Source organism: Aegilops tauschii, chromosome 7 (genome assembly GCF_002575655.3).
Source record: "Aegilops tauschii subsp. strangulata cultivar AL8/78 chromosome 7, Aet v6.0, whole genome shotgun sequence".
Taxonomy (NCBI): Eukaryota; Viridiplantae; Streptophyta; class Magnoliopsida; order Poales; family Poaceae; genus Aegilops; species Aegilops tauschii.
In genome coordinates, this window is record NC_053041.3 from 298,874,401 (window position 1) to 298,881,868 (window position 7,468).

The following is a 7,468-nucleotide window of genomic DNA, read 5'->3' on the forward strand; positions in this document are numbered from 1 at the left end:
TGATTGATGCCATGGAGCCCCTTCCCAAGGAGACCGTCGGGCACGAGCTGGACATGAAGGCGGCGGCGGAGATCGACGAGCACCAGCCGTAGTACTAGTACTCTTTGTTTTGTTTAATTAAGAGCGCCGATCTTTAATTTGTTAGAGTAATGTTTAGGTCAGCTAGCTCTGTTTAATTGCTGAACTTGCTCGATTAAGAAGTGTGGGTGTGTTGTAGTATCCTTTGTGTACCCTAATTATGCAATGACGTGGATGACCACTGTAACCATGGAAATTCGAACCAAAATTTTTGATGTTGAAACTCATCACACATGGGTTAAGCTATCTGAACCGTTTGTGATGTTCACATATCGTACACAGTTCTGAATAAGGGACCGTGTCTGATGACACTTTGCGCGCCAGTTTTTTGGCTGAAGCAATTCCAAATTTTCGACTTCCATGGAAATATCTACCTCCCCGCCCCCTCCCCCTTACCAAAAGCCACATTTCCCCTGTTTCCACCTTCCTTTCCAAGTTGAAACCTTCACTCCTTGCTTGCAGCGCCGCCTCCTCGCCAGCGACCCTCCTTCACGCTGCTCGGCCTCGTCTATCCAGGCAGGTAATCCACACCCGACCACCATCCTCCTCCTCCTTCCACATCCCACATGCCCTGACCGCCAGCGCGAGCACGACACCTTCCACCCAAATCACCGACCCCTCCACCAAATAAGTGCACACAGTTTATCCAGGATCTCAAGGAGCATTTGGCTGCGGAGAAGCAAATCGCGGCCGCACACGCGGATGAGGTCACGATGGCTGCCATTCGTGCCGACCCCCAGATCTTGGAGGAGCACCTTGCCATTTGCTAGCTACGCCGGTTAAGCATGCTCAGTTTACCCGTTGCGTGTGCTGCTCCTGCCTTTCCTTCACAAATTCTAGTGAATTGTGCTATCTAATTTTACCGTGCAATCTGTTGCTCTAGTGTATATGTTCTATGTGTCGTGCAGAGTGGTGCTCACTTATTAACTGTTTTGTTAATTAGTAGTCATCTTTAGTTAACTGTTTGGTTCAATTCTGCAAATGTGATGTTCAATTCTTCAGGCTGCAATTTTGTATTGTCTTCCATGTGAGAATAAATCGAATTTATCTTTACAAAATACATGAGAAACGAATACAATTGCTATATTTCCAAGTTGTCAAGCATGCTTGGTTTGGTTATACATTGTGCAATGTGGTGCTCAGTTAATGTTTGGTTCATTTGTGTTGTGGTGTTTAGTTAACTGTTTGGTTCAATTCTGCAATGTGATGTTCAATAGTTGTGGGTGCATTCTGTTATTGTATACCATGTGAGGAATAAATTGAATTTGGCTGTAGTAAATACATGAGAAACAAATACAATTGCTATATTTCCAAGTTGTTAGGCATGCTTGGTTTGGTTAACTGTCTGATCTTCTATTAGGAGTATGTTATATTGTGCAATGTGCTGCTCAGTTAATATTTGGTTCATTTGTTGTGGTGTTTACTTAACTGCATGGTTCAATTCTGCAATGTGGTGTCCAATTGTTGTGGCTGCATTCTGTTATTGTATACCATGTGAGAAATAAATCGAATTTGGCTGCACTTAATACATGAGAAACATATACAAGTGCTATATTTCCTAGTTCTTAATCATGCTTGGTTTGGATAAATGGGTTTTCCATGTGGCTTGAATTAATCTGATGAATCTGCAATGTGCTTATTTTTCATCAACATATTTTACTGATAGCATGCGAACCCTTACTTAACCTGATGACTACCTTATACGTGTTGAAGGGAAACAATGGGAAGCACTGAGGTTTACAATCGAGGTTAGCACGTGCATGGTCAGTTGTCTAATAGCACATTATTGTGCAATTGCAGGAACCATTCCAATATTTAGGTTTTTAACAATTTGGTCTTGCACATGTAGGTCCTGCTCTCAGAGGTTTTGACCCACTGTTCGGCCCTTTTTGCATATGGGGAAATGAGTTGTCCATGAATATCAATCAAATCAAGAAACTCAGAAAGATTGTTAGGATAAAGAAATTAGCGACAAAAACAACAAGATCTTTGTCTACACAATGAAGAAGACATCAGTTCACTACAAGATGGTACTAACTATTATACCTTGCCTTTTTTATTCCTTTGCCCCATTTCCAATATAGAGAAGATATTTATGCATATCCTTGTTTTCAGGCCTTTCCAAAGCAGTTCACTAATGATTACCTCTCAAACCACCTCTATGGTCAGGAGGCGAGGAAGGTTTTCATACAACACCCACGGTTCAATATTGAAGTGTTCCTGAAGAGGACGGAGGACGGACGGTCAATCATCCACAGGCACTGGCCTAAAGTTGCAAAGACCTTCAACATGAATGAAGGCTCAATATTCGCCTTCCGCTTCAGCAATTTTCCAGATGAGATGCATCTGTCTATATACCGTTATGATGCTAATTTCGAAAGGTTCTACATGTTGCATGTGAAACTTGGTGCTGGTGCAGTTGTGTAATGGGGTAGCTTAGTGCTGAAGCTATATCATGTTGTACTTTAATGTATTTCAATTATGAAATTATGCTTCCTTAATATGGAAATGAAATATATTATGTGCTTAATATGAATGTCAATTAGATTAATAAATGGATTATTAATAATAGGGCAATTAGCGTGCTAATGGCGAATTAGCCTGCTAAACGGTTATTGAAAAAATACCGTGGGCGATGACCTCAGGCAACGCACACAGTTTCTAGGAATAAACCTTGTTGGATCAATGAACAATCACACACGACTTTCTCTTGAAAACTGTTTGCGTTAGGCCACCTTGCGCAAACGTTTACCACATAAAAACTGTGTGTGATGGACAGCCTTTGCCACACAGTTTCTTCTACGGACCGTGTGTGATGCATTCAATAACGCAAACGATTTAACGGAAAAAATTGTGTGTCGTGTACCTGTGAACGGAAACGTTTTCCTTGGAGTGACTGTGTGGGATGTACATACGAACGAAAACGTTTAGCGGGGACTGACTGTGTGGGATGTACTTGCGACCGGAAACAATTTTGCCTGTATAATTGTATTTTTTAGCTCTACTGTACGTATTTCCGTACTTGAGTGCTCGCCGGTATCACACGACCTCATTTTGCCGAGCATGTGTGCCAGGAGGGCATATCCCCGGCGGTTTCTGGGTCGTGTGGGAAGGACCCCCCTATCGCCCACACTCACTAGGCGATGGTTCCAAGTGTCGTCGCGGAAAGGGGTTAAAAACCGTTTGTATAGCACTGACGCGTACCAGTGTTTATGCAATTTTTATTTTGAATTTGACTCTCCATCTTCTCTTATAAAAGCACCAACTAGGAGGCAATATGATTGTCCTTGAGTATTGGGTGTAGTTAATATGTGAGTGTGTTTCATGAATGGATCAATGATTGAGCATGATGGGCTAGGGATAACTTATTTTAGCATTGATATTTTGAAAGACATGGTTGCTTGTTGATATGCTTGAGTATTTAAATTATCATGTCAAAACTAGACTATTGCTTTGAATCACATAAAAGTCCAAATGTCCATGCTATAAAGAAAAGAATATGAGATGACATGTTAGGCAGCATTCCACATCAAAAATTCTGTTTTTATCACTTACCTACTCGAGGACGAGCAGGAGTTAAGCTTGGGGATGCTGATACGTCTCCAACGTATCTATAATTTTTTTATTGTTCCGTGCTGTTATATTATCAATCTTGGATGTTTTATAATAATTTTATAGTCATTTTATATCATTTTTTGGTACTAACCTATTGATATAGTGCCAAGTGCCAGTTGCTATTTTCTGCATATTTTTTACATGGCAGGAAATCAATACCAAACGGAGTCCAAATGCAACAAAACTTCACAGAGATTTTTTATGGACCAGAAGACACCCAATGGGCCAAGGTTGCACCTGGGGGATGCTCCGAGGGGAGCACAACCCACCAAGGCACGTCGGGTGCCCCCCGGACCGCCTCTTTGCTCTATAAATACCCCAATATTCCAGAAACCCTAGGGGAGTCGATGAAAATAAATTCCAGCCGTCGTAGAGTCCAGAACCACCAGATCCAATCTAGACACCATCACGGAGGGGTTCGCCACTTCCATTGGTGCCTCTTCGATGATGCGTGAGTAGTTCTTTATACACCTTCGGGTCCGTAGTTAGTAGCTAGATGGCTTCCTCTCTCTCGCTGGATTCTCAATACAATGGTCTCTTGGAGATCCATATGATGTAACTCTTTTTGCGGTGTGTTTGTTGGGATCCGATGAACTTTGAGTTTATGATCAGATCTATCTTTTTATCCATGAAAGTTATTTGAGTCTTCTTTGATCTCTTATATGCATGATTGCTTATAGCCTCGTATTTCTTCTCCGATATTTGGGTTTTGTTTGGCCAACTTGATTTATTTATCTTGCAACGGGAAGAGGTGCTTTGTGATGGGTTCGATCTTACGGTGCTTGATCCCAGTGATAGAAGGGGAACCGACACGTATGTATCGTTGCTATTAAGGATAACAAGATGGGGCCTATTTCTATATAAATAGATCTTGTCTACATCATGTCATCGTTTTTATTGCATTACTCTGTTTTTCCATGAACTTAATACACTAGATGCATGTTGGACAGCGGTCGATGTGTAGAGTAATAGTAGTAGATGCAGGCAGGAGTCGGTCTACTAATCTTGGACGTGATGCCTATATAAGGATCATTGCCTGGATATCATCATGATTATTTGAAGTTCTATCAATTGCCCAACAGTAATTCGTTTACCCACCGTTTGCTATTTTCTCGAGAGAAGCCACTAGTGAAATCTACGGGCCCCGGGTCTCTTTCTTATTATATTTGCCTTTGCGATCTATTTTGTTTGCTGTTTTAGATCTATTAAACCAAAAATACAAAAATACCTTGCTGCAATTTATTTTATCTCGCGTTCCCGCGAGATCTATCTATCAAATTATTACAACTCACTCACGTCCTTTTGCCAGGCACCGTTGCCCGAAAGGGATTGACAACCCGTTTAACACGTCAGGTTGCGAGTATCTGTTATTTGTGTGCAGGTGTTGTTTACGTAGTGTTGCTTGGTTCTGTCCTACTGGTTCGATAACCTTGGTCTCATCACTGAGGGAAATACCTACCATCGCTATGCTGCATCATCCCTTCCTCTTTCGGGAAATACCGACGTAGTCTAGCAGACATCAGAAGGAATTTATGGCGCCGTTGCCAGAGAGACATCATCAACATCTACCAGGTTCCTAATCACAAATTCATCACCTTGCAATTTATATTATTTGCCATTTGCCTCCCGTTTTCCTCTCCCCCACTTCGCAAAAAAATTGCCGTTTTATTCGCCCTCTTTTTCGTTCGTCGTTTTCTTGCTGGATCTATTTTTGAGTGCAATCTTGTTGCGTAGTCACAATGACTCAAGAGAACACCAAGTTGTGTGATTTCTCAAATACCAACAACAATGATTTTATTGGCACTCTGATTGCTCCCTCCACTAGTGCGGAATCTTGTCATATTAATACTGCTTTGCTGAATCTTGCTATGAAAGATCAATTTTTCAGTACTCCTAATGAGGATGCCATGTCCCATCTTAACACATTCGTGGAATTATGTGATATGCAAAGGATAAAAGATGTGGACAATGATGTTGTGAAGATGAAATTATTTCTGTTTTTTTGCGAGATCATGCAAAAATTTGGTTTTCTTCTTTGCCTCGCAATAATATCGATTCTTGGAATAAGTGCAAAGATGCTTTTATCACTAAGTATTTTCCGCCCGCGAAAATTATTCCCCTTAGAACCCAGATCATGAATTTCAAGCAACTTGAACATGAGCATGTTGCACAATCTTGGGAAAGGATGAAAATGATGCTAAGGAATTGCCCAACTCATGGGTTAAATCTTTGGATGATCATACAAAATATTTATGCGGGGTTGAATTTTGTTTCTCGTGATCTTTTAGATTCCGCCGCAGGTGGTACTTTTATGGAAATTACTTTGGGTGAAGCCAACAAATTGCTTGATATTATCATGGCAAATTATTCACAATGGCATACCGAAAGAGCTCCTACTAGTAAAATAGTTAATTCGGTTGAAGAAATTTCTTCTTTGAGTGAAAAAGTTGGTGCTCTTATGAAATTCGTTGCTAGTAAAAGTGCTCCTATTGATTTCAATGATATTCCTTTGTCTACTTTGATTGAGAAAAATAGTGATGCCGTAGATGTGAATTTTATCTCGCGAAACAATTTCAATAACAATGCTTATAGAGGTAATTATAATCCTAGGCCTTTTACTAGTAATTCCTCTAATAGTTATGGTAATTCCTATGGTAATCCTTCTTATAATAATAATAGGAACACCTCTGATCTTGAGAACAATATTAAAGAATTTATCAACACTCAAAAGTTTTCAACACTACAATAGAAGAAAAGTTGAATAAGATTGATGATTTGTCTAGAAGTGTTGATAGAATTTCTCATGATGTAGAAAATCTCAAGATGAATTTTTTTGTGCCTAAGGTTGAGGAATCAATTAAAGCTCTTTATGTTTCTATGGATGAAAGTAAGAAAAGAACCGCTATGCTTAGAGCTAGAAGAGAATATTTAGAAAAAGCGTTCTCTAGTGATTGCTTTCATAAAAATGATGAAGATCTTAAAACGATTGGTGTTTCTTCTATTGATTCCTTGTTTAGTAAAATTAAGATTGATGAAAAAGGGACTGAAGAAGAGTCAACTTTAGCTAGAAGGCGTCCCGATAATTCGGAGTGTGAAAATCTTGTTAAGAAAATTGATAAAAGTGGGTTTGAAGAGGTCAAAACTTTAACTAGTGATGTGCCCACTCTTTTGGATTACAAAGACTTTAATTATGATAGTTGCTCTTTGATTGATTGTATTTCTTTGTTGCAATCCATGATAAATTCACCCCATGCCTATGAACAAAATAAAGCTTTTACTAAACATATTGTTGATGCTATGATGAAAGCTTTAGAAGAAAAGTTGAAATTAGAAGTTTCAATTCCTAGAAAATTACATGATGAGTGGGAACCTACTATCAAAGTCAAGATTAAAGAGTATGAGTTTTTTTGCTTTATGTGACTTGGGTGCTAGTGTTTCTACAATTCTGAAATCTTTTTGTGATGTGCTTGGTGTTACCGATATTGAAGAATGTCCTTTAAATTTGCACTTGGCGGATTCTACTATTAAAAAGCCTATGGGAAGAATTAATGATGTTCTTATTCTTGCAAATAGGAATTATGTGCCCATAGATTTTGTTGTTCTTGATATTGATTGCAATCCGTCTTGTCCAATTATTCTTGGTAGACCGTTTTTACGCACTATTGGTGCCGTGATTGATATGAAAGAAGGCAATATTAAGTTCCAATTTCCACTAAGGAAGGGTATGGAACACTTCCCTAGAACAAGAACTAGGCCACCATATGAACCAATCATG